The following is an 8,720-nucleotide window of genomic DNA, read 5'->3' as shown; positions in this document are numbered from 1 at the left end:
GAAATGAGTTAACAAGTCCCTGGGCAGCCGTAACTCACACTGGAGTTTGTTTGCTTGCCTTTTCCTGTCCCTCGGGCTGCACAGCTCCTCACTGCCCCCTGCAGCAGTTACAGACATGGGGGCTCAGTGACCCCGACCAGCCCCCAGGGCTGGGTTCAGCTCTCAGACTGCCAGGGGTACCGGGGCACCCCCAGGATGTCCCTGCCCTGGCAGCAAGAATATTCCTTACAGAGCACGTGTGAGCTGCTTCCCTGGGTTCCCTGGTCCCATTTTCTCTTATTCAGTAACTCAGGACTATCCTTAATTTAATCACCATCTACTGGTTCCCTAATTCAACCCAAAAGACCAGAACTCATTGAAAGCCAGAAGATGCATTCTCTAAAGGAATTAGAATGATGGTCAAGCTGGTAAGGTTGGCAAAGTCACTTCTTTTCCTACTTTATCTCCTCTAAAAAATAAATGTTCCTATCTAGAAATGGCAGACTGCACTTCCCCGAGTCCTGGGCTGTCCAACATCATTTCTTTGTGCATTCCCTCACCCTGCTCCCAGCCACGTCTCCTGGGCTGAGGAGCTCTTGTTGCCCTCTGGGGAAGGGGGGAAATGAATCCATGTGTGCTGTGCCACGTCCATTATCCTGTTCTCACATGAAACCCATCCACAGCCCTTACATAACGCTGTTTCCTCCCTTGTTGCTGTGATTGTAGAGATAAATAATTCTGCTGGAGCAGTGCTGTGTGAAATCTTTACAATGACAGGTACAAGGAAATTCCTTTGCCCAGATTTACCTCCACAGGCTGCTGTGGAGCTTGGAGCTGTAAATCTGCTCCATCTGGGGCCAGGAGCCACATTCCAAACCCATGTTGTGAATGTGAGAGCGTGTCAGGCTGTGATGGATGGGCACACACACCATGGGCACAGCCAGCCAGTGCCAGCCTGGCTTGCTTGCTTGCTTTCTTTCTTCCTTTCTTTCTTTTTCTTTCTTTCTTGCTTGTTTCTCTTTTCTTCTTTCTTCTTTTTTGCTTTCTCTTCTTTCTTTCTTCTTTCTTTCCTTTTCCTCTTTCTTTCTTTCTTTTCCCTTCTTCTTCTTTGTTTTCCTTTCTTTCCTTTCTTTTCTTTTTTTCTTTTCTTTCCTTTCTTTTCTTTTTTTTTTCTTTTCTTTCCTTTCCTTTTTTTCCTTCCTCCCTCCCTCTCCAGTTTTTTCCCAGTACTTTATAAATTTAAGGAGTTACCATGTGAGAGCAGGGGAGCAGAGCCTGGCCCTGGCCTTTGGGCACCCTCAGGGCCACTGAATTGAACAAAGAGATGAGGGCCCTTGTTGAGAAGTGCCATTTTCATCTGTCCAGTGCCATTTCCAGCTGTCCAGTGTCATTTTTTAGTTGTCCAGGTCCATTTCCAGCTTCCCAGTGCCTTTTCCAGCTGCCCAGGCCCTCTGGACACAGAGGGACCATGACCCCTCCATCCCAGTGCAGACCAGGGCAGAGCTCCTCGGGCAGCACCAAGGCAAAGGAGGGAGAATCTGCCCCAGACAGGGAGAGTTCCAGCCCTGAGATCAACCAGTGACAGCCTCTGAGTGAGCCTGGGGAGATGAACGGGCTGGCAGCTGCCAAGGAGCAACAACCAGGTAATAAACAGGGTTAACACAAAATAACGGAGGGAGGGATGGACAGAAATATGGGCAGGTCCAGGTAATGTCAGAAGGGCTGCATGCCAGACCTGGGACAGGCTTTGGTGACTCCCACCCACCCTGAACCCCAGCCATAACCAGGCTGTGCTCCCAGAGGGGAATGATCAGCTCTGCCCTGCCCTGCCCTGCTCTGATCAGCCCTGCCCTGCTCTGCCCTGCTCTGCTGTGAATGGGAAGCAAAGGGAATTGAAGAGTTCCCTGCTCAGGTGAGCCCCTGCTGACCCAGCTGCTCCTGCTGCAGGGCCAGTGTGGAACGGCTCAGCTGCCGAGGGTGCAGCAGGGGCAGCTTTGGGCTCACATCTGGGCTCACATCTGGGCTCACCTCAGGGTCACATCCCTGGTGCAGACGGTGGCAGAGGCCCTGGGAGCTGCCACTGCCCCTGCTGGCACAGCCAGGCCCTTCATCCCCACGTGCTCCCTCAGCCTGCTAGAACATCTGATAAACTGTAGCTAAACTATAGGGAAATAAATGCTTTCTTTTAAATCCATAGTTGTTTTTTGAACTTGCAAGCAGCCAGTTAAGCTGGATGGATTTAGAGAGGCCCTACAGTGTTTTTCTGTTGAAATACCAGATGATAAACACAATTTTTCTTGTGTCCCTGCAGAAACAAGACAGCCTGGGGTAACATGAAATGTTCCTTTACTTCCTTCTGACAATGGCCCATTTCTTCTTTTAGAGGATGATTAATATTTATTGCTACAGTAAATGGCAATTTAAATATATGGTGCAGCCCTGCAGGGTATCATTAATTTAAGGAAACAGGACACCTCCTATCAAACCACAACGGGTCCTTCTGCAGTGAATAATGGGGGTGATCTGGCAGCCTTTCCAAAGGAGTCCCTGAACCCGTTCTCAAGCAGCAGCAGATTGTTCCCATGGCCCTGGTGGCACACGGGCAATGCCCAGGTGAGGCACCTTTGTTACACACTGCCAGCAGCAGCAGAATGACCAGAGAGTGGGAAACAGCCCCAGCATGAACGTCCATGTGCTTCTCATAAAGGTTATGGGGAGAATTCCCCCATCCTGGTCCATCCTGATCTACCCTTGTCCATCCTGGTCCATCCCAGTCCACCCTGGTCCATCCTGATCCATCCCAGTCCATCCTTGTCCATCCTCATCCATCCCAGTCCATCCTTGTCCACCCTGGTCCATCCTGATCCACCCTTGTCCATCCTGGTCCATCCTGATCCACCCTTGTCCATCCTGGTCCATCCCAGTCCACCCTGGTCCATCCTGGTCCATCCCAGTCCATCCTTGTCCACCCTGGTCCATCCTGATCCAACCTGGTCCATCCTGGTCCATCCTTGTCCATCCTGATCCACCCTGGTCCATCCTGGTCCATCCCAGGGCATGGTGGGGCAGCAGGACTGCTCTGTTTGTAAAAGGCCACTCGTAATTTCTTCCAAAAGAGGGTTTGCAGCTGGGAGCCAGACCTTTGTGGCCAAGTTTCAGTGAAGAAGAGACTTTGCAGAGGAGGAATCTTTGTTTTCAACTCTTTTTCTCTTTGAGATTCCTGAGCTGTTTTCAGATGTGCCTTTTGGAAAGTTAAAAGAGGGCTCTTAGTGTCAAAATGAAAAACAGCTCAATCCATAAAACTACTTGCCAGATGCTGAAGAGGAGCATCAGATAAGGTTAGTCCTCCTTTGCTAATGGTTCTATTTTTTAACTGCAATGATCTGCAAAATTACTTTTGTTACTTTTGCATTCTTGCATTTCTGAGATTTCTCCCTGGTAGTAAAGTTCCCAATGTCAAAACATTTCAGTCTTCAAAGACAGCTCCAAGACCCTGGCACAGACACACACAGAGGTGTCACAGGCACAGCCAAGGCTTTGTTGACCTGTGCTTTCAGTGCCCAATAAAGCACTGGGGTGTTGGGTCAGGAGCTCTCTGTCATTTGTGGCTGAAGGATGGAGAGCCCCAGCACAACCCCTGCTGCTCCAGCAGAGCTGGATCCCGTGGCCATGTGTGCCACAGCTCGTCTTGGTGTGCCCTGCCACGCTGCTCATCCCCTCTGGCCCCAGCACCTTCATCCTCCTCCCACCCTGCTCATCCTCCTCATCCCTCTGCCCCCAGCACCTTCATCCTCCCATCCCACGCTGCTCATCCCCTCTGGCCCCAGCACCTTCATCCTCCCATCCCACCCTGCTCATCCTCTCTGGTCCCAGCACCTTCATCCTCCCATCCCACCCTGCTCATCCTCTCTGGTCCCAGCACCTCCATCCTCCTATGCACCCTCTTCATTCCTCTGCCTCCTGCACCTCCATCCTGTTCATCCCCTCTGCCTCCTGCACCTCAATCCTACTCCACTTCATCATCTCGATCACCTTCATCACCCCCATCACCCTCATCATCATCCCCAGCACCCTTCTGGCCCTGTGACTGGCCCGTGCCCTCCAGCAACAGCTGCCTACCTTCATCAGCCCAGGGGCTGAAGCACCCCCCACCCTGGGATGCCCCTTCTGGCACATCCCTTCTTTTCTTTGTGTGCACCCACGGCTTTCTCAGGAGGTTTGGCGAGGAATCCTCCAGACTCAGTGTCCTCCCTTCCCAGACTTGCCCTCCTGGCAGTGAGGCCAGCAGGACAGAGGATGCCAGCCCTGTGATGGAGGTGGCAGCCCTGGAACCTCCTCACACTAGGCATGGATGGTGCCAGCCACAGAGCTCTGCCCAACTCAGAGCAGGATGGTCCACAGCAGCCTGGGGATGGTTCCACATCTCCAGAGCAGCCTGGGGATGGTTCCACAGCAGCCTGGGGATGGTTCCATGGCCCCACAGCAGCCTGGGGATGGTTCCACAGCAGCCTGGGGATGGTTCCACAGCCCCACAGCAGCCTGGGGATGGTTCCACAGCCCCACAGCAGCCTGGGGATGGTTCCACATCTCCAGAGCAGCCTGGGGATGGTTCCATGGCCCCACAGCAGCCTGGGGATGGTTCCATGGCCCCACAGCAGCCTGGGGATGGTTCCACAGCCCCACAGCAGCCTGGGGATGGTTCCATGGCCCCACAGCAGCCTGGGGATGGCCCCACAGCCCCACAGCAGCCTGGGGATGGTTCCACAGCAGCCTGGGGATGGTTCCACAGCCCCACAGCAGCCCCAGGTGGATTTGGGCAGCCCAGGCTGGCCCCCCAGCAGCCCCAGGTGCCTGAGCACAGGAGCAGCTTCCCCTGAGCAGCTCAGCCCAGGCTGCAGCACAGGAAGCCCTTGACTCAAAACAAAAGGGCACAAAGGTAATTATTCCATTTCTGCATGAACACTGTATTGCTCACTTTACAGACAGGCTCACAGAGCCCCAGCCTCTGACTGCTCCGTGATTTCAAGCCCTTTACTCACTACAAATCATCTTTTGATGATGAAACCAACTGCGTAAACTTTGGAAGAAAGACCCTGCACGAATATGGCCAAATTAGGAAAGCCCTCCCACAACAGCTGTGCTCAAAACCACACGTATTGCTGGTTTATTTTTTAATCTACATCACTGGATCTATTTCTGACTACAAACGGGATGACTCATTTGATCACGACCAGTGAAAAAACTCTGTGTGTGTATCACCACAAAATATTTCTTAGAGTTGATGCAGTGTTTTCTTTCCTTCCTACTTCAATCCTGTATCTCTGTAAATCAGCCACAGGCAAAAGCAGCCCATACAAAAATTTAGGTTATCTTACTCAATATTTAATAGAAAAGGAGCTGCCTAGATTTAACTGGCCTTTGTCTGCCTTTTTGATTCGTTTCTTCCATTCATTTTCCTGTCATTTCCCTTTGATTGCTCTGCTCCAACTGGGGATCCAGGAGATGAAAATTTCTTCCAAAATATTTCAACCAAATCTGTAGCTTTACTACTACGTTCACGGAAGGGGGAAACACTTAACTGAAAGCAGCTGCAGAGCCGTATTTTCTACTTCATTTATCCCTTTATGTTTGTACAAAGGAGAAAAATTGAAAATTAGCCAAGAATGTAATAGCACAGATTCCCTCCTGGAAAACACGGCAGAGTGTGCAGGAATCCCTTTACCCACAGCTCCAGCCCCTGTTCCTGCAGCTCCCAGAGGCTCCCAGAGGGGCAGCCCCACCCAGGGGTGCTGCTGGGCTGGTCCTGCTGCACCTCAGGGCGTGCTGGATGCACCTCACCCACCCACAGCAGCAGGAATACCCACCCGTCCTGGCCATGTCTGCTGTCTGGGGCCAGATTTTCATGTGAATCAATCAATTTCTGTCGATATTCACCAGTCCTGGCCATGTCTGCTGTCTGGGGCCAGATTGTCAGTGAATCAATCAAGGAGCAGCTCAAGCAGCCCTTTGCCATGGGCACTCCTGGTTGGATGTGCCCAGGAGCATCAGGGCTCCCTGGGCTGATCATCTCAGAGCTTCAGCCTCCAGGGGAGCACCAAACCCCTCCAGCTGCCAGCTTCACCCCCTCTCCACAGATGCCTCTATTTCCTCACAGCAAAGCAGGGCAGCCTCAATGCCAGGCCGAGCTCTGGCCCTTCCTGCACGCGGGATTCCTGAGGAAATCACAAAATCCTTTAGAATCTCTTTGTGTGCCCCCTGCTCTGTCTCTCTTCAGCCTCACCTGCTCTGTGCCTGCCTGCTGCCCCCCAGCCTCCCCCTGTGCCAGCCGGGGCAGCCAGGTGCCAGTGTGCCACCAGGGCACGGGGGCTGTGAACAGCACAGTGCTGCTCCCAGGTGGGCTCAGAGCGCCTTTCCTGCCCTGTCCTGGGGACCCCAACGGGCTCCGAGCCTGTGGGCCCAGCAGAGGAGCCCAGAGGAGCTCAGAGGCACAGGGCACTCTGCCCTCAGCCTGGGCATCATCCCTGGGCATCACCCCTGATGGAACTGCCAGGGCCAGGCTGCTGCCCCCCGAGCCTGGCACAGCCCCGGGCACCTGGGGAGGGCCCGGTGGCACCTCAGCGCTGCCGGGACAGCTTTGTGCCGATAAAAACCCGATAGTGAATCAGCGGGAATAGCTGCAATCCCCATTCCCGTCAGCGAGCATCCCTGCCCGTCTGGGGCGAGTGCCGGGGATGGCTCCCGCAGGAATCAGCTGTGTTTAGTCACTGCATGATTCTGTCCCTTCCTAGCGCCGCGCTAAGTTTAGCCCAGCCTCGTTACAGCCGTGATCCCCTGCTGGCGGCCGGCCCGGCACGGCCCGGCTCGGCTCGGTTCGGCTGCTCTGGGAGCCGCATGGAGAGCACCTCCAGCTCCTGGAGAGCACCTCCACCTGGAGCTCACCTCCACCTCTCTAGAGTGCACCTCCATCTCCCTGGATCTCACCTGTCCTGGATCTCACCTCTATGGATCTCCCCTCTCCAGAGCTCACCTCTCTCTGGATGTCACCTCTCCTGGATGTCACCTCCCTCTCTCCCCGCTGCCCACTCTGCCCAGGCCTGCCAGGACACTGCAGCTCCTTTCATCCCCAGGGACAGCGCTCACAGCTGTTCATTGCTGTGTATTGACAGGCTGAACCTCCAGGCACCTGGAAACTGGAACAGTCCTTGTGCAGCTTGGCTGTGCTCCCATCCCAGAGAGCTCCCAGCACCAGGAGGCTCTGAACCTGGGGAGCCACCTGCCCCTGGGGTCCTTCTCATCTGCCCTGTGTCACCATCACACTGCCTTGTGTCATTGTCACACTCTGCCCTGTGTCACTATCTCTTGCCCTTATTTATTTGTACTAGCATTAATTACAGCTGCTCCAGATGTATATTTATTGTAAAAGGAAGCATCCAGAAGGGGTTTAACTCTTATTCTAATGTTAGTTTTGTGCTGCTGGAAAGCCTTGGCTGCACAGGGAGTGCCCAGTCCTGCTCAGCACCTGGAGCTTTACAACTGCTGCTTAAAAGAAAAACAACCCACAAATCCCCACCCCAGCTGTCCCTGTCACCTCTAACATCCCCTGCTAGGTGGATTCCCACACACACACAAACACCATTCCCTCCACGCCTGTCCAAGGCATGGGCTGGGTTCCCTGTGAGCCTGGCAGACCATGGGGATCTCCCCGCCACAGAGTCCCTGTGCTGGTGGCAGCGTGGCAGTGCCCCTGCTCTGTCACCCCTGGGCCCTGCACAGTGTCCCTGCAGTGCTGGTGGCAGCGTGGCAGTGCCCCTGCTCGTGCCACCCGTGCCTCTGGCGCCCTGCAGTCCCTGGGTGAGTTCTTTCCTATGTCCCACGTGCGTGTGTGCCCTGGGAAAGGCAGATAATGTCACCCCATTGCCATGTCAAACCTCCCCAGGGCTGCCAAGCCCTTCAGGAGCTTGAAAAACAATATCCCTGTGCTGTTTGTTCTCTGTGCTCGCTCCCAGATGCCTCTGGAAGGTCAGCTTCAAACGCCCTCCCTGCAGGGACTTTATCCCTCCAGAATTTCTCCTCTGCCGTTGCTTTTTAACCCAGATTGTTTTGAGGATGTTCCAATGCCTCTTCTAAAACTGTTCAGACACTCACTGAGGGGCACATTCCTGCTGTCCAGAGGGGCTGCCAGCCCCAGGGCCTTTGGCCTTTCTGCTGGAAAAGCATCTCCAGCTCCATACAGCCCTGGGAGGTCGGGTTCCCTGTTCCCCTTCTCTGCAGGAATGCTGCGAGAAACTTCAGGAAAAAATGTGCCAAGGAGGGAGAAATTAAATCAAGGAGAGTTCAGGATTTTTGTTTGGATTGCAGCTCTAAGGAGCCAGCTCTGAGCTGGGGTTGTGCTCCTGGGTCACAGCTCACAGCAGGCAGTGCACCCTGGTTTCTGTTGCTTCAGGGTTTTCCTGGACTCAGGCACAAGGAGCAAGGGAGAATGGCCGGGATCAGTGGGAATGGGGAACAGGGCAGGGAGCAGGAGTGTGTGCAGCCTCCCTGCCTCCCTCACCTGCACAAAGGGGCTTTGTGCTGCACCTCCCGGCCTCAGCAGGGGCAGGCAGGAATGTTTGCTGGAGCAGGCAGGAATGTTTGCTAAAGCAGTAAAGACCTCACCAATCCATGTAAAAAAAACCCCAAAACACAAAAGGCAATAGATTGTCATTCAGTGCTCAACACACATTGAAATAACAAGAGAAACG

This window comes from Zonotrichia leucophrys, chromosome 12 (assembly GCF_028769735.1).
Source record: "Zonotrichia leucophrys gambelii isolate GWCS_2022_RI chromosome 12, RI_Zleu_2.0, whole genome shotgun sequence".
In the NCBI taxonomy this organism is placed as follows: Eukaryota; Metazoa; Chordata; class Aves; order Passeriformes; family Passerellidae; genus Zonotrichia; species Zonotrichia leucophrys.
This window is presented reverse-complemented; position numbering follows the sequence as displayed.